This window comes from Schistocerca piceifrons, chromosome 2 (assembly GCF_021461385.2).
Source record: "Schistocerca piceifrons isolate TAMUIC-IGC-003096 chromosome 2, iqSchPice1.1, whole genome shotgun sequence".
Lineage (NCBI taxonomy): Eukaryota > Metazoa > Arthropoda > Insecta > Orthoptera > Acrididae > Schistocerca > Schistocerca piceifrons.
In genome coordinates, this window is record NC_060139.1 from 140,907,248 (window position 1) to 140,935,019 (window position 27,772).

Consider the following 27,772-nt stretch of genomic DNA (forward strand, 5'->3'; position numbering starts at 1 on the left):
CACACTTCACACTGTTCCCTTGGTTGTAGGTTGCTATTGCATCATAAATGCCAAAGTGCAGTGTTTTTATGCTTACAAACACCCTTCTAGGAATCACTTTCCAAATCAAATTGTTTACGCTCTCATTAGGATTCTGCGTCTTTCCGTGTAGACATTTGTGTAACAATTCTGGCTGTGCTAAGTCATGAAAAATTGTTTTTATTGTTCCCTCCTGATACTTGTACATACTGCATATTACCCGCTTTACACAAGAAGTATAATACTACCAACAACAGGCGCAACACCGAACTAATTCGAAACGGTAAACAGCAAAGAGATGATGTTCCGCGCTCTTATTCATTGTAGTATCGCAACTTGGTATTAGTGTTAATTTTCTTTTCCCTACGTTCTTCCTCTTCTTATATACTCGGTTACTAAAACGTGGTATCGTAACCAGAACAAAAGTGTACGACAATATTAAATGGAGCAAGATGTTCGAAATTCTGAGGAAAATAGGAAAAAGCTGTAAGGAAATACGGGTAATATTTGTCACAGAAAACAATGTAGCCAACCCTTGCACACACGCTGTATACGTAACATAAGGCACTGTATGCGTAACAGGCCGAGAAAACCCCAAACAATTCGCCAGGAAGTCACGAGAAGGTGTTAGATGCATTCAGCGGCCGCCCATTTCCTCTGCAGGCGTGGGGGAAAATTAAAGAGGAATGTTCCTGTGGTGTCACCGCCAGACACCACACTTGCTAGGTGGTAGCTTTAAATCGGCCGCGGTCCATTAGTACATGTCGGACCCGCGTGTCGCCACTGTCAGTGATCGCAGACCGAGCGCCACCACACGGCAGGTCTCGAGAGACTTACTAGCACTCGCCCCAGTTGTACGGACGACTTTGCTAGCGACTACACTGACGAAGCCTCGCCCCTTTGCAGAGCAGATAGTTAGAATAGCCTTCAGCTAAGTCAATGGCTACGACCTAGCAAGGCGCCATAGCAATTGATAGTTATCGTATGAAGCATGTCTCATCAAGAACGATATATACAAATGATGGATTAAAGTTAAGTATTCCAGAAGCTACGTACTTTTCTTTATAGCATTCATTACGTATCCTGTTTCAGAGCTCACGCCAATCTGCGTGAGCTTAACGCGTGCCTTTCGGCTACTTCCGAGTGGCGTGGCTGTCTTGCTACGCCACTACAGTTCCAATTAATTTTCGGTAGCAAAATAAAAAAAAAATCGTAAATTTTTGAATTTGATCACCTCCGGCTCCCCTTAAAGTTAAGTTTACTGTGCCGCGTTTATATAGGAATTTTATTGGATTTTATTTTACTTCTTGATGTACATCACTTATTTGATTCTCATGAAACAGTTACCGCAGAACAGGGAATCAGCGATCATAAAGCGGTTACTGCATCGATGATTTCAGCCGTAAATAGAAATATTAAAAAAGGTAGGAACATTTTTCTGTTTAGCAAAAGTGACAAAAAGCAGATTTCAGAGTACCTGATGGCTCAACACAAAAGTTTTGTCTCAAGTGCAGATAGTGTTGAGGATCAGTGGACAAAGTTCAAAACCATCGCACAATATATGTTAGATGAGTATGTACCAAGAAAGATCGTAAGAGATGGAAAAGAGCCACTGTGGTACAACAACCGAGTTACAAAACTGCTGCGGAAGCAAAGGGAACTACACAGCAAACACAAACATAGCCAAAGCCTTGCAGACAAACAAAAATTACGCGAAGCGAAATGTAGTGTGAGGAGGGCTATGCGAGAGGCGTTCAATGAATTCGAAAGTAAAGTTCTATGTACTGACTTGGCAGAAAATCCTAAGAAATTTTGTTCTTATGTCAAAGCGGTAGGTGGATCAAAACAAAATGTCCAAGCACTCTGTGACCAAAATGGTACTGAAACAGAGGATGACAGACTAAAGGCCGAAATACTAAATGTCTTTTTCCAAAGCTGTTTCACAGAGGAAAACTGCACTGTAGTTCCTTCTCTAGATAGTCGCACAGATGACAAATTGGTAGATATGGAAATAGACGACAGAGGGATAGAGAAACAATTAAAATCGTTCAATGAAAAGAGGAAAGGCCGCTGGACCCGATGGGATACCAGTTTGATTTTACACAGAGTACGCGAAGGAACTTGCCCCCCTTCTGGCAGCGGTGTACCGTAGGTCTCTAGAAGAGCGTAGCGTTCCAAAGGATTGGAAAAGGGCACAGGTCACCCCGTTTTCAAGAAGGGACGTCGAACAGATGTGCAGAACTATAGACCTATACCTCTAACGTCTATCAGTTGGAGAGTTTTGGAACACGTATTATGTTTGAGTATAGTGACTTTTCTGGAGGCTAGAATTCTACTCTGTAGGAATCAGCATGGGTTTCGAAAAAGACGATCGTGTGAAACCCAGCTCGCGCTATTCGTCCATGAGACTCAGAGGGCCGTGTTTCTTGACTTCCGCAAGGCCTTCGATACAGTTCCCCACAGTCGTTTAATGAACAAACTAAGAGCATGTGGACTAACAGACCAATTGTGTTATTGGATTGCAATGTTGCTAGATAAAAGAAAGCAACATGTCATTCTCAATGGAGAAAAGTCTTCCTAAGTAACAGTGATTTCAGGTGTGCCGCAGGGGAGTGTCATAGGACCGTTGCTATTCACAATATACATAAATGACCTTGTGGATGACACCGGAAGTTCACTGAATGATGCTGTGGTATATCGAGAGGTTGTAACAATGGAAAATTGTACTGAAAGGCAGGAGGATCTGCAGCGAATTAACGCATGGTGCAGGGAATGGCAACTGAATCTCAATGTAGACAAGTGTAATGTGCTACGAATACATAGAAAGAAAGACCCCTTATGATTTAGCTACAATATAGCAGGTCAGCAACTGGAAGCAGTTAATTCCATAAATTATCTGGGAGTACGCATTAGGAGTGATTTAAAATGGAATGATCATATAAAGTTGATCGTCTGTAAAGCAGATGCCAGACTGAGATTCATTGGAAGAATCCTAAGGAAATGCAATCCGAAAACAAAGGAAGTAGGTTACAGTACGCTTTTTCGCCCACTGCTTGAATACTGCTCAGCAGTGTGGGATCCGTGCCAGATAGGTTGACAGAAGAGATAGAGAAGATCCAACGGAGAGCAGCACGCTTCGTTACAGTATCATTTAGTAATCGCGAAAGCGTTACGGAGTTGATAGATACACTCTGCAGGAGAGACGCTCAGTAGCTCGGTACGGGCTTTTGTTGAAGTTTCGTGTACATACCTTCACCGAGGTGTCAAGCAGTATATTGCTCCCTCCTACGCATATCTCGCGAAGAGACCATGAGGACAAAGTTCAAAACCATCGTACAGTATGTGTAAAATGAGTATTTGCCAAGCAAGATCGTAAGAGATGGAAAAGAGCCACAGTGGTACAACAACCGAGTTAGAAAACTGCTGCGGAAGCAAAGGGAACTTCACAGCAAACATAAACATAGCGAAAGCCTTGCAGGCAATCCTAGGCCCCAGATCTACTTCGACTTTGTGAGATGTTATTGAGCCAACTTTGATCTCTTTTGATTTAGTTTTATATCTCTTTCAATATGACAATGATATACGTGGAGTACCACCGATCTTCTCTTTTTTCCACAGAAGTTATCGGTCTGGTCAGACTGAAAGTAACTTCCATAATTATTCATGTGTGCATGTTAACACAAGTCTTAATTTGTTAGTATACTTTACAGATATAGCCTGCGACTGGTGCTTCTCCATATTAAAGTGTAGCGTGACTCGTTCCACGTCTACGAAGTTGAACTTCACCAAGAATTTTAAGGAACATAATTTGTGAATCGACGATCACAGAGGATTAAAGCGATCTCCTGTATTCTGATATAAATACAGCACTTTGTTTCAATTGGTGAGGCTGTGCTCTGTACAAGACGACTTTTCCAGTTTGCTGTACATAGTTGGGGAAAAACCTGAGTGTTGTGCACTAACAACAGGTCGACTGTTCAAAAAGCTGATGGGACTGCAGGTAGGTAACGTCCTCGAGAAACGCCGACATTTCGGCAGGTCGACACATGAACAAAGCAGACATGGAAAAAGACGTATCAGCACTCCCTTAACTTATATGAACTTCCAATACGCCGAGAAGACCACGTATTAAAACTTGTCATCCGCAAGCGGTTTCACCACAACAAATTGACTTCCAGTAACCACCAACAACTGCACATAGCCTTCCTGCCTGCTTCCCCATTATTGTCGATTCATAGTTTTCTATTCCAGGGCACATAACTGGTAGGACGTTATCAGTGAATGGATCATACTAATGAATTCTCTTCGACATATGTCGCGCAGTTCTTATGTGATCTTGATGTGCTTGTAAAAAAAGGATGTATCGATAATCCAATTTTATGGGTGATAGTGAGTAATCACATGTCTTCTTTCTCTGAGCTGCGATAATCGACTGGTGACAAATTGTACGCAAGAATTACTAGGTCTTTATCTGACTCTGACACTACTAGATACGAAAATAGTCCCTCGAGTTGAAGCTGTAGGATCTTTTTGTGTCGCATTGTTTGCAAGCTTGGTGCGTTCCAGTCCTGTTGATACTCTCGATGAACGCCAAGAATTCACTGTGGAGTTGGGTTTGGAACACAACTAGGATACTTGAATGTGTACGAGCACTGATGAGGAGACATGCTGAAGTCTTCCTCCACATGAACAGTGCTGTAATGTGTTTGTTCTCTGGTGCATACCTGCAGTTTATCCCTCGGGGTCTCACGAGTAGAATACGACTAGTACCATCACCCGATTTCACGGTAACTTCGCCTAGTGGAAGAGGCGTCAAAGTAAGCGAACACGTGTCTCGGCTTATCCGTAGATACTTGACTGTTTGGAAGAGAACGACGATCAAAGTTTTCGAGGTATTTTCGGCGCGGTATCCTCAGACGTGGTTTCTTAATTTTGCTCCCAGTGAGCGAAACACGATTATTAATTTTATTTACGTTTTCCATTTACATACTCATTTCTGTAGATGAATAATACACGAATGCTTTCCATTGTACTTTAATACAATGTTGTCATCATTCGTCTACTAACTGTACGTCAGATGAATGAATTAAAAACATAAGAGTGGGAACATTACTTGAAACTGTTTTCGTTGAAATTCCTGCAGTGTATCTTGCTTCGTAATCAGTTGCATGCGCAAATGGTTCATTATGCATGATTTCAGCGAATTTATTCCCAATGTGCCAAATCTTCAGCACTGTTAATGACGTTTCTTTCACGAAGTCATACGAAGAAATGTCACTGTGGTTCATCTCCATTTACGTGATGCTCATAGTATTCGGAGTAATTGTGTTTCGAATGTTTCTACGCTTAGTATCGTCCAGTGGAATGCAACAAATCTTCCTGTAGAATAGACATAGGAATAAAATATAAGAATTAATACGAGAATGAAATAACAGAATTTGAGAACTTAAATAGGTTCAATCCCTCTACACACCACAAACATTTATATTTTACAATAAATGTGTGGCATTTGTTGTGAAATCAATTTGTAGTTTTATGATTAATAAAACGTCCTTGTAGTCTTAAATTGAACAAGAAAGATTGGTGTAGTAACCTTCTACGGTCATGGGTAGATAAATTAAAACAAAAAAATAAAATAAATAAAAACAACAATCACTTTTCGAACACGGTGCGGAAAACTAAAAATCCGCGGCGTTAAGCACTGAGCTACCACTACCTCTAACAGTGTCGTGCAGTACAAGACACATTAAGTACTTCGAAGATACCTCGAAAACTTGGACCGTCGTTGTCCCTGAAATGGCCGAGTACCTACAGATAAGCCGATTACTCTTCCAGTGAGCGAAGTTCCAGGACACTTACCGTGTTCTCCCCTTCAGTTACGAAGAATTCATCAACTCTGTCGATGCGTCGTATTGAAGAAACCATTGATTTCTCGACCTGTATTTGTTGAGGTTACTTTCTTGTTTGCCGGCCGTAGTGGCCGAGCGGTTCTAGGCGCTACAGTCTGAAACCGCGCGACCGCTACGGTGGCAGGTTCGCATCCTGCCTCGTTCATGGATGTGTGTGATGTCCTTAGGTTAGTAAGTTTTAAGTAGTTCTAAGTTCTATGGGACTGATGACCTCAGAAGCTAAGTCCCATAGTGCTCAGAGACATTTGAACTTTCTTGTTTCATTGTCCCCTATTCAATCCTTTCGTTTGTACCTATAGCACTCAGACACCGTGCATAAAGATATACAAACGACTTGTTTGAGTAATTAGGTGAAAACAATCGCTAAAGAAAGCAGCAGAGGTTTTTTTTCTAAGTAAGAGCCTATTTTATTAATATGCATAGTTAGGTACGTTTGAATTCTCTTTGAGATAGAGTTGCAGCTAATTAAAACGTCTGATAACTGGTAGGTCCCAAAACACAGATAACTGATGTATTTTTGTGACGGAATCATGGAGGAATCAGTCTTTATTATTTGAAGATATTTGCCTTAATCGTGAGTGTGGACATAATCGACAAACGTAATAATGAATTATACTGGAACAAATGAAAACATACCAGCATGCAATTAAATGTTAGCGACTTGGCTAACTTGGCATTAGGTCGCATACTTGTAAACCATAGCTGCAGTGCAAATTCAATGTTCCGCTCTGTCGCACAGTCGTAATGCTATGCTGGTGGCAAGGATATACACCAGCAAAGGCGAAGCAAGAAGTACAGTGCTGCATATAGCCTGTGTGCTCTTCTCGCGGAACACGAGATGACTATCACGTCGCGCTCACAGGGGACCCAGCGCTTTGAGCTCTGCAGCGGAGAGATCCGGCGGATGCAGGAAAGAGATAGGTTTCGTGAGGGAGCTGTCTTTTGCTTGCACGTGAATGGCTCCCATTTTCCTACAGCTTCTACGAATGAGCTTTGCGTAAGTTTTGCAACTTTCTCATTACAAATTCTCTGCTAGCATTTATAGGCACCTTTCCAGCTATACTAGTGTTCTAGGAATTTCCACTCTGCAACTGAGAAAAGGAAGAATCTGAAATTTACACTGAAAAAGTTTTTCTGCCACGTATATCCTCAACAGTGCACTATGTAAGTGAATATTTAACATTTCAGTATGTTAGACAGCACATGACGATTTATACTTAGAAATCCATTAGAACTACAAACTGTTGACTACAAGCTGAGAAAAATATTTGTAATGAACGTTTGTGACACTGAATAGTACTATGGACAATAGCATACAAGCGCTGAGATATGGATAAAAAAAGGAATCCCATTGGAAAAAAGGTTACTGTGGCAGTTCTCTCGTACGTCTAGCGCTAGACTTTGCGGTGCCCAAGACAGGGATGCATATCACGTTTCAGTGTTTTGGTACATTGAACCTACGAAAGAAAACTACTTAGAATATATGGAGACTTGGACTTTCAGACACCGCTTTAATAATACGGGGCTAACTGAGCCAATAGGACACACAGCTCGTACAGGTCGCGGTTTTGTTTTCTCACTTCTACGTCTTGCTAAAAAGTTAGTAATGAATATAAATATCTACCTATAAATCAGTGCTAACGTCGGGTTCTCCATTCTGTTGTAGGTATTGACGACAGTAGCACAAGCTATGCACAGAATTGGTAGACAGTATGCTTCTTGTTATTTTATGTTAGTATATAGGCTTATTTCGGTTTTATTACCTTCATCAGTGCATATCCTGACATTATAAGTAGATAAACAAAAGTCAACTTCGAATGCTGTCTGTAGTTGTTGGATGTAATTTTTTCAGCAACGTATTAAAGTTGTTCCATAATCTGCTGTTACACGTATATTACAATACGTTTTCATCATCTGACAGCCGAAGAAATTCAAGTCTGACAGTGGTTGCAGATCAGGTAAACAGCTAGCTGTTGAACTTGAATTTTTACGACTGTCAGTTAATGAAAACGTAATATACGTGCAACAGCAAATTATCGAATAATTTTTAAACACTGCTGAAAAAATTACATCGAAAAACTTCAGACAGGAATAATAGTTTACTCAATGTTGACAAAGTCCATATACAACGTCAGAACATGTACTGATGAAGGCAATAAAACCGAAATAAGCCTATATACTAAAATAATGTATCAAGCAGCGCACTGTCAACCAGTTCTCTGCAAAATTTCCTACTGTGACATAATATGTGCTGCTGGTCCCACAATAAAGAAAGCACAAGCTATTCCAGTAAGTAAACTTTAAGAGAAATGTGGGGAAAATATACAGAGTAGAATTCTAAATAGTTTTATAGAGCGCAAACCAAAGTACATCTCCTGTATTATCTACTGTAGTGCTAAAACTTACTTTCATAACAGAATATTTATTATTGTGTGCAGAACTACTCGTATAATACACAAATGGAAATATGTTCCACGTTAATCTGGCCCTTCAGTCAACAAAAGTGTGAATGGAATAATGAAAACTAGCATGTTGCTACATCCCAATTACCCACTTTGTATGCTAAACATGTGTCAGTTTAAAATTAACGTTTAAGATTTAACTGCGTCTCCTCATTCCGACCATTCCAGTGTCGAAATACTAGCTAAATTTATTTATTTTCTGGTGTTGACTTGAACTATTATCACGGTTTGAGGCATATAGATTTATACCTACAAATTCTATGTAATTATTACGTCTTTTTATGTTTGACAAAGTGACGGTACCATCCTGTTACGTTGTCTTAATGTGTTAAAAAAATGCGTGAGAATTCCGAAGGGACCAAACTACTGAGGTCATAAGTCCCTAGACTTAAACACTTCTTAAACTAACACCCATGCCCGAGAGAAGACTCATCTGTCACATGACGCCTCCAACCGTGCGGCCACTCCGCGCCGCCATGTGGTTAATACAGTACCGCTTTCTGTCTTATAATAATGTGCTGTTTTTTCAGTAATTATTATGTATATGTCAGTATGTTGATGATGATATGTACACTATTGGTTATTTACGTCTAAAACTTCGGAATAATTGTATAATATATATTATCTAGTATTATAATCATTATTGTATTAAATTTCAGTATTTCTGGGACCACGCCCCCCTTTTGTGAGGGACAAGGACATGTATGCATATATTCGTACGTATGAAGTACCATTTGACTATCAGTAAAAAATCATCCCTGCAGTAGTGGAAATAAGTATAAAGGCATTAATATTTGTGGGAAAATTTACACTGTCAGCTGGAGAAGTTGTACTCAGTTTATGTGCAGTACTATGAGGTCCATTATATTGACAACTGCAGTCAGATGTTAAAGTATATAACATGAGATCAACGGTGCAGGTGGTAGAGGTTGGAACTCGGTATAAAGGCAATCGGCTCTGTGTGGGGTTAGGGAGCTTGTACGTGCTTTTACTGCGTATAGGAAGCAGACACCATTAGTGACAGTGCATACTGTGTACATAAACCACGATTGTGACAATGCCTCACAAGGAACAGTTGACACGAGATGATGAAAAGGCAGAAATCTCTGACTGCAAGGAGGGAGGACTCTCCAATCATCAAATCGCCAAGAAATTAAACCGCTCAATTTCAGTGCCTGGTAATTTAATTATATTCGGCGCACGATGTGGTCAGAACAGAAAATGTGGGCTATGTAGAATGTTATTCGAGAACTTGAAAGGGTCCCTTTGCCCAAAGTGAGGGCTACAAACCGTTGTTATTCTCAGCTTGTTGCTGATTTACACTTGTCAGTAACTGCCAATCGTGTGCGACAAATTTTGTCAAATAACAAACATCTTGTATTCAGGAAGTCACTCTAGAAACCTGATCTAATATCCAAACGTAAACAGAAAAGATTGATATGTTTCAGAATGCTTGTGCTTGCACCAACGTAGTACTCTCTCTTCAGATCTGCCTCCTATCTTACTCTGCAGAGCGAGCAGGCCTCCGGCCTGCGCATTCAGTGACGCCAGGACATCTACTCATGGTTTCAAAGCCTTGCAACCACGTAGCATAGATGTGGATAGGCGGAAAAGGAACCAGCCGAGCTACTTCCGAGATGTTCGATCCGCGGTGCTACAAACAGTTTTCTATTTGTGAAAGTCGCTTACATAGATGTATCTCCCCTTTCGCGGTCCGTATTGGCGCTAGAATCTCTATTTGTCTCTGCTTACGTAATTTCCTTAATGTGTCAAATGCCTAAAGAGCAACCAGGTGGAATTCAGTCTCACGATGAGCAGTCATACCGTAGTGGTTCATCTGTATATCCCGCGAGCCTCTACACAGCGCACGGCACAGGGTACATCGTATCGGAGTTTTCGATCTTCTCGTCCTATTCGATCCGAATTTTTTTAGGGGGGGGGGGAGGTATGTGTGCATACACGTCATTGTACGTGTCCTAAACTCTCTTATTCTCATGATTCGTCAGGTAGATGTACGACGGTGGCAGCAGGACTGTAGAAGCATCATCTTTGTGTACTGGTTCTCTAAACGTACGAATACACAATGTTCAATGTGAACTATGTCACCTTCGTTTCAGACTATTTCTGTGAGTTTTTTTGACAGGCTATACAATCTGCTATGTTTCTAGTGGTGAATCTCTGAAATAGCCTCTGATTCGATGTCTGCTACCATGCCTACTTCATACGGACACAAATTTCATACAATAAAATTGATCCCACAAACATACACACACCAAAATTTTTTGCATCACCTCGGTTCCAAGAATTCCCTAACCTGTACAGAAAATTGGAATAAAGATCAACATAAACATCATTTCCGCCATTTTTATTGCTCATGAAACCCACACATTGCATGTTGTACCACCACACAGAGAGACCTTCAGAGGTGGTGCTCCAGATTAATGTACACACCGGTACCTCTAATACCAGCAGCACGTCCTCTTGCATTGATGCACGCCTGTATTCGTCGATGCAAGTTCGTTAAGGCACTGTTGGTCGAGATTGTCCCACTCCTCGACGGCGATTCGGCGTAAATCCCTCAGAGTGGCTGATGGGTCACGACGTCTATAAATAGTCCTTATCAATTTATTCCAGGCATTTTTGATAAGGTTCATGTCTGGAGAATATGCTGGCCACTCTAATCGAGCGATGTGGTTATCCATACGCAAGTCATTCACAAGAATGGCACGACGGAGGCGTGAATTGTCGTCCATGAAGATGAATGCCTCGCCAATATGCTGCCGATTGGTTGCACTATCGGTCGGAGGATGGCATTCACGTATCGTACAGCCGTTACGGCGCCTTTCATGACCACCAGCGGCGTACGTCGGCCCCACATAATGCCACCACAAAACAGTAGGGAACCTCCACCTTTCACTCGCTGGACAGTGCGTCTAAGGCGCTGAACCTGACCGGGTTGCCTCCAAGCTCGTCTTCGACGATTGTCTGGTTGAAGGCATATAAGACACTCATCGGTGAAGAGAAAGTGATGCCAACCCTGAGCGGTCCATTCGGAATGTTGTTGGGCCCATCTGTACCGCGCTGCATGGTGTGGTGCTTGCAAAGATAGACCTCGCCATGGACGTCGGGAGTGAAGTTGCACATCATGCAGCCTATTGCGCACAGTTTGAGTCGTAACACGACGTGCTGTGGATGTACGGAAAGCATTATTCAACATGGTGGCGTTACTGTCAGGTTCAGCCGTGCCATAATCCGTAGGTGGCGGTTATCCACTGTAGTAGCAGCCATTTGGCGGCCTCAGCGAGGTATGTCATCGGCAGTTCCTGTCTTGATGTATCTCCTCCACGGCCGAACAACATCGCTTTGATGCACACTGAGACACCTGGTCACTTCCCTTGTTGAGAGGCCTTCCTTGCACAAAGTAACAATGCGGACGCGATCGAACCGCGGTATTGACCGTCTAGACAACACTAGCCGTGTACCTCCTTCCTTGTGGGATGACTGGAACGGATCGGCTGTCCGACCTCCTCCGTCTAATAGGCGCTGCTCATGCAGGGTTGTTTACATCTTTGGGTGGCTTTAATTACATCTCTGAACAGTCAAAGGGACTGTGTCTGTGATACAATATCCATAGTCAACGTCTGTCTTCAGGAGTTCTGGGAACCGGGGTGATGCCAAACATTTTTTTATGTGTGTATTCAGACAATTCACGGATGAGGCCATATGTTATTTTCCGACCCTTCAACTTTTGCCCACAAGGGAGTACTAGGAGCGATATATGACCGTGGGACCTGTGTCCAGTATGTCATCAGTACCCCCAGCCATTACTGCCAGCAGATGAAACCTAACAGTGCTGCTGCTCCTCTATGCAGACACCTCCTCATTTGGCCTCAAATGGCTGGTTGGATACCATTTCTGACCTCCCTCCACACATCAGAAAAATCTGAAGAGGTACGAGAAATCAAAGCCGCGTCCTTCCATGCCGAAGACAGTTACACCATTTGGTTACAGAGGCCGTCACTAGCATCATGTGTACAATATTATTTAGATGGTTCTGCACTTTCCCAAAACTATTCCAACAAACTCATATCTTAATTTCGTTCTATCTCATACTGATAGTCTCACCTTATTCCACTCCCTAGTACTACACCTAACATTCATCAATATTTACTGACAGTTTCTGTCAATTCCACCAAGTGGAAATGTAGTCCAAGACTTTCTACATTTCTGTGTGATCGTCCAACTACAATACTTACCTATAGACAACACCATTGTTGGTGAACAGCCATCCAGTGCTCTGATCATGACACACCAATTACAGAGTGTTTACACAGGATGTATCAGAATCCAAACGGTCAATACTGATATCAAGTAAGAATTATAAGGTAGATCTAAGTTTGTGGAATAAGAAACGTGCGGAAAATTTATTATCATATAACTATATCGACGTAAAACTTTATAGAACATTGAAGATCCAGAATTAAAACATTTTTGACTGTTTTCTGGAAAGCTCTCTCCAGTGTAATTTAGTGCAACAAAAGCACTCCGTCGTCAGACCACGAGTGGTCTACCGGGACCATCCGACAGCCGTGTCATCCTCAAAGGAGGATGCAGATAGGAGGGGCATGGGGTCAGCACACCGCTCTTCAGGTCGTTATGATGGTATTCTTGACCGAAGACGCTACTATGCGGTCGAGTAGCTCCCCAATTGGCATCACGAGGCTGAGTGCACCCCGAAAAATGGCCACAGCGTATGGCGGCTGGATGGTCACCCATCCAAGTGCGGCCACGCCCAACAGCGCTTAACTTCTGTGATCGCAAGGGAACCGGTGTATTTACTGCGGCAAGGCCGTTTCCTAGTGCAACAACATTCTTTATTTATTTATTTATTTACACGTAAAGTTCTGTAGGACCAAACTGAGAAGTAAATCTCCAATGTCACGAAACGTGTCAGCACATGAAATTACAACATAAAGATAATAATTTTAAAGCAATTTTAAAATATTAACAACTTGAAATTCTGAAAATAAGTAGCAAGGAGTTCTTAAAATTGATTCGTACTCACTTATATTTAAATTTTCGAAATATCTCATCAGTTTTCAAAACACAGACGTGATCATACAGTAACATGCAACATCAGCTAAGTTCAAAAATATATTCTTGTATGAAATTTTGTTACAAGCTTTCCATTGATTCGTGCAACACAGACCACATTTGTTAAAACGTTCAAATAGATAGACATAGTGCCTGCACGAGACACGAGCTACTTCACACGTGAAGCACCTTTTAAGAGTGAGATCCAGTGCCACGATTAACTAGCCGTACCCCTGCAGGACAACAGCCTCCACATACCATCAGTTCAGTAATATATTATAAAAACTTTATGGCTTCCTGCAACATATAAAATTCTTTAAGCACTATAACATTAAAAGAACAGAAAAATTAAATATGCTCCTGTTTGAGTTTAAAATTTAAATTAAGAACACATGATAAATTCTACTATTACAAGACACGGAAGTGTCACCAAGATTAATTATTACTACTGAGTGTGGCCTAATAGCGAAAGTTTAACATACAATGGGGCTATAATTACAGCTCCAGCAACACAACAGTCAACAGGAAGTAACCAGATTTGAATAATCATCGTTTGCCACCTCATAGCATGAACTTGTTTAGCAATTTCCATACTTACAAACAGCAGCCAGTAGGGGCCGTACAATTAGTAGACAATTCTACTATGTACTAGTTCACTTTTCAGGTCCCTCTCCCTACTTATAACAATTAACCCCCCCCCCCCTTTTCACGAAAAAGAAGTTTGAGATTATACTTTGAGCAAACACTCCTGCAGCTTGTACTGTACCTTAACTGGCGTGAGGGTGATTTTTAAATTACACCACAGCGTACAAAGTTCCAACGTAAGTTCTACAATTATCAGAAAGCAAATAGCCACTGGAAAACATGATGGAGGACCTGTTTTTCACTTGTAGACCAAGTTCACTGCATTTCGTCCTACCATTAAAAGATAAATGATCACAAGATCAAAGAAGTCCACACTGAATTCATCACATTTACGGCGGATTTCCAAGACGTTCGCAGGCTTTCGTGAAGTCAGAGTGGGGTTCGAAACACGGCCCCGTTCCTATCGAAGAAACAGCAATCAGTCCTCCCAAGACGCCACGTCCTAGTTAATGCATTCACTTGCTTCCAGAAGTGAACTTCCACCGCGATACCTTCCTGCGTTCTTCAGGGATCCACAAAAAGTTGCTTTCGCGCAGCCAACGAACTCCGCGCTCATCACTAAGGCGAAAACAATCTACGTCTCTCTCTCTCTCTCTCTCTCTCTCTCTCTTTCTCTCTTCAGTCGCGGCAGCAGTTCCTTACACACGCTCTCAGCTGCTACGTCATTTGCCACACATACACACGTGACCATGCGACTACTGGACACCGCTGCCCGACTCCTCGTCTGCGCTGGCTGACAGCAAGCGCGCCAACTGCTTCACTACGCGAGACTGCCTCTCCATCAATCTCAACTGCTGTGCCACCACCTGGTGGCTGACGGACCAAAGATTACATCATGCAGTAACGGCCGAGTCGATACCAACCACCCCACCATGATTCAATAATTAATGACGCACCACATACAGTTGAAAGTTCACGATAGTAGGCCCAAAAAATTCTCGGTAAACATGGACTCTAAAGTGCATACTTTAAGAGCTATGGGCACTCGTTCATCTTCCCTAATGTCAAAAAATCTCTTCTACTGACGAAGTGCTCATAAAATCTAAGGCACGCGTTTTAAAACCCTTGTTCTAAACCGAATCGGCTTACGCCATTTATCATGATACACCTTGTACATAAAAATAACAACAGTATTGCTACTGGGCTTCCTTGCGGCTTATCAAATGTTAGTTTACGATGTTGAAGTGCCTTTGTTATTCTGAATCATGACGCAAAGTTCCTTTACAGCCGATAGCTGTAGAATCGAATGACTAAAATGGAAATATGTGTCGCACCGGGACTCCAACCCGGATTTTCCCCATATCGTCAGCGGTCGTCTTGCCGCTTCTTTTTTTTTAATTAAATTTCATTTTGTTCGACATTTTTCGTTGCATTTATTCGGGGCGGACGTACTGTGGGACCATTAGAGTTCATCCATGTTTCATTTACTCAGTTATTTTATTGCAAAGGACTGCTCATTCTCCGATCGAACTCGCTGATCTACAGTGCCAGCATGCATGCTGGCTCTCCGCGCACGACTGCTATAGAGGCCCCAACTTCCATACGTCAACCATGCGTCTACAGTGATGACGTGATGGCATATGGAACTTTTGGTGTGTCCAGGAGTCGTACGTGGATAGCCAAATGGTACTGGACATGTTACAAAGGGTGGATTTTGTTAACGCTCATCTAGTCTCGCGACTACCACATTTAGCACCGATTTTACCGATGCCAAAGGCAATAGCACACAGACTTCAGGCGGCATTCGGCTGCTTTGTAAGCGCGGGTCTTACCCTCAAAGTCCGCTGCGACACGCTGACATTTCCTCCTCGGGATGGCAGCCTCGACCTTGTCAAAGTCCAAGCGAGAGCAGCTGCTCCATATGTAAGTACGATGGTTAAGTCGTGGACCCGCCGCCGAACTGGATTATCGGGAAGCCTGATTGACGAACTGGCCCCTCCCTCTCGAGTGGCACCTCTTGCAGTAGCCCATACTTCTTTCTCGCACTCACATGTCAGGACCTTTTTCATCGAATACAGTTATGTCCATGCCCACTAGCTTAGTACCAGAAACCCTACCGCACGTGATGTTTACCGGCTTATGATGAGAAATCATACTAGGAATGTTCTGGAAAGCCGACATCCAACGATCGCATGGCCCGTGGTTTTGCGCTCTCTGCACCATGTCCTCCTCGACTCAAGCGCTCGTGCGACCTGGTATTTGGTCTTTAATGGAAAATTCATGACACAACTTCGTCTACATGTCATAAAATGACAGATTCGCCGCTGTGTCCTCGATGTCACACGCTGGATACGGACGAACACCGACTGACGTGTGGATCTTCGGCAGAGGTGTGGCAGTTGATTCAGAAGATGCTTGCCTTTCTTCTACGTACGGCTCCCCATGCCATTACACCACAATCTCTTCTGTTCCCAGATGAGACATACTTCCCACGTACGAAGAACAACGGTGTGATCTGGATAAAAGGACTCTCAATCTCTTATTTGTTCCATGAAGTTGATAAGAGTGTTCTTGATTTTTGGACGTTCCTGCAAGATCGCTAAATAATAAACAGTCACAGCTGGTATTGGTGCATAGCGCTTCACCACAGAAAACAGTTTCTTTCCTTTTAAAACAACTGGTCATCAGTACGTCAAGTTACACCCCTACGTACTTCGACTTCTTGTGGCTCTTCCACAAAACGTACGATAGTTGAAACGTACAATAGTTAAATTTAATTAACTGAGCGAGTTGGCGCAGCGGTTAGCACAGTGGACTACCGTTCGAAAAGAAGACGGCTCAAACCCACGTCCGGCCATCCTGATTTAGGTTTCACGTGATTTCCTTAAATTACGTCAGGCAAATGCTCCGATGGTTCCTTTGAAAGGGCACGGTCGACGTCCTTTCCCACCCTTCCCTAATCCGATGGGACTGATGACTTCGCTGTTTGGTCCCATCTCCAAAACAATCAACCAACCAAATATATTTACCAAGATTTCTTGTGGATACTTTACTTATTTTGGTTTAGAAGCCCCAAAAAAACATTAGATATACGGTATAGTTATGAATATTTTGATAGCGCTACGAGCGGTCGCCAGCTTAACTCTACTGTGGAGTTAAATTGACGATGAATAGAAAATCTCACTCTGCGCTAAATTTTCTTTGTTTCGGGTGTATATGGTTCGGTTTCTTAATTTGCGACATTGTTAGCTTCGAATATCTCAAGTGTACTAATACTGTTCGCACTAACAAATCGGACTTCGCAAATTAAATAGCAGGCAGGTTGTGAAAAATTATTAAAATTCGTAGTGAGCTTAGTGAGAGAGCCGTAATAGTCACCAAACAGACACTGTGCAAGCCGATTCTTCGCCTACGTACAATCAGACTCACCCACACTTCCAATGTAAAACCTATCAGTAGCATACCAAGGGTGTTAGTGATACCAAATAAAATCATACTACACAAGGTGTAAACAAAAACGAGTGATTATTTTCACTTAAAGACACATTGGTCCATGCATCTTAACAGATCGCTACCAGAAGGAAAAAAAATGAAGAAGGAAGTAACGAGTGACATATGCCAGACAAAAGATGGATTTTTTTTTACAACGATAGCTTATTTTCTAAACTGATTACTTCAGATTTTACACATTACGACTTCATGTTCCACATACATGCCTCTACACTTCAGCACAAATAACACGTTTATCGTCAGACTATTACATTTGTTGCTAAAATAGTTTTTTTAAAAGAAGGAAAAACAGAGATATTTACTAATAAGTCGTTATAACCACACTGGGGAAATCAATTTCTGAGTTCGTTCCTCGATCAGTGTTTGGTGAGGTATGATCGGTAACGGGTTAACATGTACAGTCAACCGCACTTACCCTAATCGCAGGATTAGTCGTGGTAGTACAATTAACTAGTCATCAATATCGCTAGACTTTACACCGTTACATTTTTGGTTATGGGTTGGATAAAGTCTGAGGTGTAGAAAGAAAATGTGAATACGCGAGATGAATGACTGGCCAAAACGTGGGCACTGCTGACCTCATTAGGGGTCGTGCAGACGCGCTCAGCCTAGAAATGCTTGGTCTCCCAAGAACGCACAATTGAATTGTGACCTTTATAACAACTTTAACGTGACGTGTACGATAATGGCGACAATGGTTAGAGATGAAAGTGTTAAAATAAGTATTTTTCACTCGATGCTTTGTAAAATACGTGTTGTAACGTTTACTGACTCTTGTACACCTTTATTTATACGCTGCAGACCGCCGTGAAACGCATGGCAGAGGGTAGGTCCCATCGTATCACTGTAAGGTTTCTTCCCGTTCCATTCACTTATAGAGCGTGGAATGAATGATTGTTTAAATGGCTCTGCCTGTGCTGTAAGTAATCTAATCTTGACTTCACGATCCCTTTGTACGCCACAAGTAGGGGGCTGTAGTAGATTGCAAGAATCATCATTTAAAGCCTGTTATTGAAGCTCTATAATTTTAATTTCAGAGTGGCTTACGTCTATCTTCAAGAATCTGCCAGTTCAGTTTCTTCAGCATCCCTATAGCACTCTCCCACGCGTCGGGCAGGCCTGTGACCTTTCGTGCTACCCTTTTCTGTATACGTATAATAACCCATTTTAGTCCTATTTTGTACAGGTCCCACACACTTGAGAAAGATTCCAGAATGGGTCACACGTGTGATTTGTAAGCAATGTTCTTGGTAGATTGATTCCATTTTCGGATTAGCCGAGCGGTCTGAGGTGCTGCAGTCATGGACTGTGCGGCTGGTCCTGGCGGAGTTTCGAGTCCTCTCTCGTACATGGGTCTGTGTGTTCGTCCTTAGGATAATTTAGGTTGAGTAGCATGTAAGCGTAGGGACTGATGACCTTAGCAGTTAAGTCCCATGAGATTTCACACATATTTGAACATTTTGATTCTATTTTCCCAGTATTCTACCAATAAAATGAAGTGTACTTCCTGCTTTATGCTCACTGAGCCTATGTGATTATTTCCATTTCATATCCCTACAAAGTATTACATCCATTTGCAGGAGTTGACCAACTGAATCATTGATACTAGAGTCGTAGGATACTACGATTTTTTCGTTGTGGGAATTGCAGCTTTATGTACCTGAATATTTAAAACAATTATTTAAAACAAATTGCCAATCTTTCCACAGCTTTGAAATCTCATCAGTATATGAATGAATACTTACGCAACCTCTTTCAGATAGTAATTCACTATAGTTAACTGCACCATTTGTAAAAAGTCTGAGGTTGCTATTAATATTATCCGCAAGGTCATTAAGATACAACATGCACTCTAAGGGCCCCACGACAATTTCTTGTATAACCAAGAAACAATCAGCATCCTCCCTATTAAAAAATTCTCAATCTAGACATAGATTTCGCTTGATACCCCCCTATAATAGTACATTTGACAAACGCAGATGTGGTATCGAATGCAATCGAGACATATTCCATCTACTAGAATGCCTTGATCCAAAGCTTTCAGAGTGTCATGTGGGAAATGTGCGAGATGGGTTTCGCACGCCTGATGTTTTCGGAATCCATCATGGTTGGCACGCAAAAGTGCTGTAACACCTCGTGGCATGGACTTGACTAACGTCTCAGGTAGTGTTGAGGAAATTGACACCATGAATCCTGCAGGGCTGTCATTAAATCCGTAAGAGTAGAGCGGGTGGAGATCTCTTCTAAGCAGCGCTTTGCAAGGCATCACAGTTATGCTTCATAATGTTCCTCTATGGGGAGTTTGTGGCCAGGGCAGTTTTTCAACCCAGAAAAATGTTCCTGGAGCCACTCTGTAGCAATTATGAAAGTGTGGGCCGTCGCATTGTCCTGCTGGAATTGCCAAAGTCCGTCGGAATGCATGGTGGACATGAATGCATGCAGATGATCACACAGGGTTCTTGCGTACGTATCACCTAACAGAGTCGTATCTACACATATCAGGGGTCCCATAGCACTCGAACTGCACACGTACCACACCATTAAAGCGTCCACCAGCTTGAACAGCTGACATGCAGGGTCCGTGGATTCGTGTGTTGCGAGGTCGATAGCTCAAGCCGGTGAGTTGAGCACTTTCTTTGCCTGTTCGAGGATTCTTGCTCTCTTTCTATAATACGAAGGAAGGAGTGGAGCTGGTGGTGATTGGTCGTGATGTCCGGTGGACCGTACGTACTTCTTGGAGAGTAGTTGACCAGTATTGTTGCCGTAGGATTTTCTGGTGCCGGCGTTCACTGTACAGAACGGTGCGGTTGTTGGCGTGAGGCACTAGGCGAGGTCACCCCTGTCCTGGCTGCGCTTGTTCACGTGGTTCCGTGGTTGCACCCGCAGAAGTCGGCGCGATTCGACGAAGCCTACGGAACGTGTCCCGGGATGATCTAGATATTTGGACGCCTTCATTAGAGGTTACAGGACACCTGGTCATCGCCTCCTTTGGTTCCGCGGTAGAGGACAGAACCATGTCATGTCTCCTTCCATTGGCGGGTGAGTGTAATTTGTATTGTTCGCCAGTTTCTCGGTTGTCTGAAGTTTGTTCGTAGGAGCTTGACACTTGTTCTCCGTTTGGTTTTCAACTTCAGTAGTGTTGTGTTTCTCACCTTGTATTTAACTGGTAATTATTTGAAGGGGCCGTTAACATGTGCGCAACTCCCACCGGTACGGAAATTGGCTTATTTGTTTGGATTATGTTTTCTTAAATATTTCTGCACCGATATTGTGAAGGAGTTGAATCTGTTGTTTTCTTGTGATTTTTCATTTGCGGCCTTGTGGTCTGTGCGCATTTTTAAGTTAAGCTTTCATCTTGCCAATTTGTTGAACTTAAGAAAGGTGACCCACTTCAATCAGTGGCAGCGGCTTGCCTCTTGCACAACAGTTTATCTCTCTCCTTATTCCTTGGCTGACTATGTGGAACATTTTATATGATACTCAAATAATTGTTTTACATTGAAGGTACAAATAATCTTTGTTTCTTGGTTACTCTCGTGTTGAGACCCGCTCTAACAATGATATTTTTTAGAGCTGAGCCAAAGGCTTTAGCTGGTTTTACCTTTTCACTGTTAAAGAGAGTGATTGCTGTACATGTTGTAGCGGTCAACCTACTCTTGCTTGCATTTTTGCATTTTTTTCACGGCTGGCGGAGGGGGGGTGGGGGGGGGAGTGGCTCGGGTCCGAGGTCTACGCCTGGGACCTGTCGTTCCGACACCGTTTTTGTGCCCCGATCAATTGTTATTGATTAATATTTAATGAATTGTGAAACTTTTCTAAATTTTTTAACGTATGGTATTTGGAGACTAAGTAAAATCATTAAAACTGATCTTTAATATTTTTTTCGTTTTAAATGGAAAAGGAAACACTGCTGAGTATATCTTGTTACCATTTTGGGAAAGAATTTCTTGTTGATTAATAAATTTATGTACGAGGTACATCATAAAAAAGATGTTCAGTCGTTCTCCCTAGGACCTGATTGTTTGTGTCCTCTAACTAGGGACATGCTCTTGTTCCTTGTTCCACAGAGATAGTCGCCGATTTTAAGTCAGCGTCTGTAATATTTGCTTCCGGTTCAGAAAGCGTTGGAACCAGTTTTACGCGTGTATTGACCATCAAAGTTTGCAACACAAAAAGGTTAGCAAACAACGAAATTTTACGTATTATATGTGGACAGTATCATGGGAGGAATACGTATAAAATTTGTAGATGATTTTGAGGTATCATCCGACAATAACCGCGGGAGAAACCTCATTGAACTATGACACATAAAGTATTAGTTCACTTTATTACATAAAGGTATAACACATTTACTTAACTTTCACAGTTCTTTGCCACAGGATTTCAGGATAATTTACCGTTGTCATTGACTATGAAATCATCACCTGATGCTTAGACTAGTTGTTATTTACACACCATGGAATAGAATGAGTTGTCCAGGAGAAAATTTTAAATTAGACGTAAAACTTGCCTCGCTACCTGTTAGACGTTTTATGTTATAAGGCAAATGATCAAAAACTTCTATTTCTGCATACTGAATCCCTCTCTGAGCCATTGAAAATATTTACAATGGATAATGAAGATCCATTATTCGCTGTAGTGTGGCAGGTATGTACATTACCGTTCTTCTGGAATGATGACGGATTATTTCTGACGAATTTCGTTAGCAAAAATATGTATTGTGCCGGGGAAGCTAACCCTTTCCAGCCCAGTGGGTCGATTTGGACACATTACTGTTGTCAGATACTTCTGCTGTTTTCATGAAAGCCCACTGGTTGCACACGGCACCATTGCATAGAAGCGTTTCACTACGTCACTAGATGGCAGCAACATTAGGAGAATAAGTATTTTGTCCATATACACTCATTAGACAAAAGTTGCCCGAGTGAAAACAATTATGGTTAATGTGTTGGTAGAGAAATTTGCAGGTCATAAATGATGTTTTACTATTTTTCTTAAGCTACATAGATTGGGCTGAAAGGGGTAAAAATGCCTTACTCCTTTAAGACGTATCTACATGACGTCTGTGGGTGAACACCACATATTATTCTTCCTGCTCGCTTTTGTGAAGTTAATAAATTCAATCTAAATGATAAGCTACCTTAGAAAACTCTTCTGCACGACATTATTGAATGGAAATATGCTGTAAACGTCAGGAAGTTGAGAGGAGATTAACAAACGGTTCTCTTGCAGTATAAAATGCAACATTTACAGGAACACACTTCATCAGTAACTGTAACTCTCACAGGCCTGCTGTTGACTCCTGTGGGTGTGGTGTCGAACTGCGCTGAGCTCTTGCATGCTTGACTCTATATTGACCTCAGTGTGAGGGCGCTGCTATGCTGAGAGGGATGTGTGGTCTTCACGAACATCTCCCACACGTCTTCGGGGATTGCAGCGAGCCCTCACTAATGTCTGTGGTATCGGCTCGCGTTGACGACTTTGGTGTGACACTGCCGTCTCTGGAGGAAGCCACAGGGAGTATAGAGAGGCCAAAGCAACAATTGTAATATGGCTGGGCTTAGGCTGAAGAGATATACACACTTCACTCCATGCTGTTTCATCTCTGTGCCACGGTTCATCAGTCATAGTGGCTGTCGAGTGGAGGCATGCCAGTCTCGGTGACCCTTAACCACATATTTTGAATATGTGAGAGATAATGATGAAGTGCCGCACACGGCAACAATCGAACTGTCTATTTATGGAGGTAAGCCAATACGGGATTAGAAAAATGTGGTCTTACGTTTTCTCGTTGAAAGACAATGTCACTGTCGTTAACATGTCAGTAATGTAACGGCTGCTGACCAAATAAGTGAGTCAGGTATAATCATGTTGTATATCGAAAGGTGTTCAACATCAGAAGCAATGTTCTTGGTCCTTTCACTCTCTTTGCTTGTTATTGCTCGCGTAACAACCAATATATGAGATAAAATATGTTGCTACGAAAAGAGCCCTGAAATACTTTTTAAGGAGTCTGTGCTATGGCTTTCTATGGATCATTAATTTTCAACAAAACAAAATATATTATATTCTTATTATTCTGGATCTGGCTTTCTATAAAAGGAACATCGTTTCGTTACTGTAACTCGCTATGAAGTTCAACATATCTTCCTTACTTTACAGTCATCGAAAAGGTTACTGAAAGTTATTTCGTTATCAATACTGATGTTAAAGTACGCAATGTTTGCTCAACATCAAAATTTTGGCAGTGGATTTTTGTTAACAGTAAAACACCAACAAGTATCACGACTAACACGAGAACATGAGACTATTATCAGAGAAAAAAATGTTTTTACTATAATGTTTGCCAGACCACAACTACGCACAACATGATATCCTTCACGTCATGAAGGTAAATTATCTTTTTGCACTGTTAATAATGTACCATCCGCAGCCCGCGCCCTCTTGCACAACACATCATAAAATCTGCTGCTCTGCCCTGCAATCCCGAAAGCTGAAAGAAATAATTTTAGTTCACTATTAACTGTACGCTTCTTTGCGTTATGATTGGTTTCATTTAATGCAGTTTGAATGCGCCGCCTGGTTCGCAGGAGAGCTTCTGTAAAGTTTGGAAGGTAGGAGACGAGGTACTGGCAGAAATAAAGCTGTGAGGACGGGGCGTGAGTCATGGTTGGGTTGCTCAGTTGGTAGAGCACTTACCCGCGAAAGGCAAAGGTCCCGAGTTCGAGTCTCGGCCCGGCACACAGTTTTAATCTGCCAGGAAGTTTCATATCAGCGTACACTCCGCTGCAGAGTGAAAATCTCATTCGGGAGTTATCCTGTTGAAAATATTGCCTGGAATGTTCTTCATGAATGGCAGCACAACAGGTCGAATCAACAGGTTGACGTACAAACTAGCAGTCAGTCTGCGTGGGATAACTACGGGGGTGCCCCTGCTGTCACATGAAATCTCACCACAGACCAGTGTATGTCCAGTGTGTCTTGAACACAGGCAGGCCATCTTCTAACCAACACAAGGCCGAGGCAGAACCGGCTTTCACCAGAAAACACAACAAACGTCCACCATGTCCTCAAATGAGCTCTCTTTTGACACCACTGAAATCGCACATGGTGGTAGTTTGGAGTCAGAGTGATGCACGCTACAGACGTCTAGCTCGGAGCTATCCCTGAAGTAACCGATTTTTAGTAGTTCGTGTAGTAGTTCGTTGTGTCACTGTAGTGCCAACTGCTGCTCAGATTTCTGCTGCCGATACAGTAAGATGCGCCAGAGTCATACGCCGAACACGACAGTGTACCTTCTCGGTAGAAACAAGCGGCCGTCTAGAGCTCGGTCTTCTAGGGGTCGCACATTCTCACGATCACTGCTGCCAGCAGTCACGTACAATGGCTACATTCCTGCCAAGTCTTTCTCCAGTATCGCAGAAGGAACGTCTAGCTTCTTACCTTCTCGTAGCTCTATTACATGACGTCGTTCAAACTCAGTGAGATGTTGATAATGGCGTCTTTGTCGCTTTAAAGGCATTTCTGATTAACAGAAACTCATCACGTTCAGTTTTAAAGAGTAAGTAATCCTCACGACCGTTACAACGCAAAAAACGCGATTTTCATCTTCATAGAGGAACTACTAGCGCCATTCGTATACTGCTGGCTCGAAATTTGAATCACATCATCATTCACATATACAACCGCTCACTCACCGATAGATCTGTACCTACAGATTGGAAAATTGCGCAGGTCGCACTAGTGTTTAAGAAGGGTAGTAGGAGTAATCCATCGAACTACAGACCTATTTCATTGACGTCGGTTTGCAGTAGGGTTTTGGAGCATATACTGTATTCAAACATTATGAATCATCTCGAAGGGTACGATCTATTGATACGTAAGCAGCATGGTTTCAGAAAACATCGTTCTTGTGCAACGCGGCTAGCTCTTTATTCGCACGAAGTAATGGACGCTATCGACAGGGGATCTCAGGTTGATTCCGTATTTCTAGATTTCCGGAAAGCATTTGACACCGTTCCTCACAAGCGACTTCTAATCAAGCTGCGGGCCTATGGGGTATCGTCTCATTGTGCGACTGGATTCGTGATTTCCTGTCAGGAAGGTCGCAGTTCGTAGTAATAGACGGCAAATCATCGAGTAAAACGGAAATGATATCAGGTGTTCCCCAGGGCATCGTCCTGGGACCTCTGCTGTTCCTGATCTACATAAATGACCTGGGTGACAATCTGAGCAATTCTCTTAGGTTGTTCGCAGATGATGCTGTAATTTACCGTCTAGTAAGGTCATCCGAAGACTAGTATCAGTTGCAAAGCGATTTAGAAAAGATTGCTGTATGGTGTGGTAGGTGGTAGGTGGCAGTTGACGCTAAATAACGAAACGTGTGAGGTGATCCACATGAGTTCCAAAAGACATCCGTTGGAATTCGATTATTCGATAAATAGTACAATTCTCAAGGATGTCAATTCAACTAAGTACCTGGGTGTTAAAATTACGAACAACTTCACTTGGAAAGACCACATAGACAATATTGTGGGGAAGGCGAGCCAAAGGTTGCGTTCCATTGGCAGGACACTTAGAAGATGCAACAAGTCCACTAAAGAGACAGCTTACACTACACTCGTTCGTCCTCTGTTAGAATATTACCAGGTGGGATTGACGGAGGACGTCGAAAGGGTGCAAAACAGGGTAGCTCGTTTTGTATTATCACGTAATAGGGGAGAGAGTGTGGTAGATATGACACGCGAGTTGGGATGGAAGTCATTAAAGCAAAGACGTTTTTCGTCGCGGCGAGATCTATTTACGAAAATTCAGTCACCTACTTTCTCTTCCGAATGCGAAAATATTTTGTTGAGCCCAACCTAAAATGTAGGAATGATCATCAAAATAAAATAAGAGAAATCAGAGCTCGAACAGAAAGGCTTAGGTGTTCGTTTTTCCCGCGCGCTTTTCGGGAGTGGAATGGTAGAGAGATAGTATGATTGTGGCTGGATGAACCCCATGCCAAGCACTTAAATGTGAATTGCAGAGTAATCATGTAGATGTAGATGTAGATGTAGATGTAGAAGCACGCCTAACAACTTCCGTTTATATCGCTCGACTCCTTGGTGTTGTGATTTTCTTTTCTTAGTGTATTTGTAAATAAGAAGGCGAATCTTACGATATCTACGAGCGATTGGCGCATAGGACATATTTTAATGTAAGCGCACATTATTCCAGTGATATCTGTTTGACACATTTGTAAGAAGCGCTACACATATGACAAAGTTCTTTTAATGCCTTAAATGTTACCTGGTATAATCACCAAACACCACTGGAATGCTGACTGCTTATGGAGCAATTGCCTGTTGTGGAAAGGCAGAGAAGAGAATGGGGCTGAGGAGTGTCATCCACAGAGCTACTACTCTCCAGAATTACCCTTTACTGCCTCGGACGAGGAGGACATCGTAAAACCGGAGCGTTTACTCCCTGGACGAAACGCAGGTTTAACACTCATGGGGGCCGTGATTATTTCGAAGCACTGCATTGATTAAACGTGCAGAATCGGGAGTGTCCTATTTGGCCTCTTCCCATCAACATCAAGCAGTGTTTGCCATTAACGGAGCTTCCGAGCTCCGACTCGTAACTGCTCGGATGCCCAACAGCTTAAAGCAGAGAAATTAGTTTCTTGTGACCTCTGCTTCATTTTCTGAACAGTTCTCTTCACTGCTAAAAGAGCGAAAATAAATCTACATGAAACGAAATGAACAGTTCTTTGACAGAGGGTAGAACGTGATTTACTGGATGCTGAGGAATGTAGTGCACAGTGGTTGGTGGTTTGTACACTCGTGTCTGCATAGATCACGAGCAACATTCGCAACGATGGTAACTGCAGGACAGATTACTGTTTAGGAGTTCTGGAGCAAAGTACTAGAAATACAGTGTGGCGCACAAAAAACAGATCCCGAATACAGACTGCTCGCCAGTTACGCTCGAATTGCTACCTGCCACGAGCAGATACAACAACAAATAGATAGACAGTTAACAATGAATACTTTTTGTAACACAAATGTTTGAATACCAGAAGCTGAGAGCAAAGCCTGTCGAAATCGGTGGTCAAAAATAAATAAGTGCTTTGCGATCTTGGCTGTAGAAAGATTTTATCAACTGAAATAGATCGCTCCTTCTGATTTCTCAGCATGAGAAATATTAATA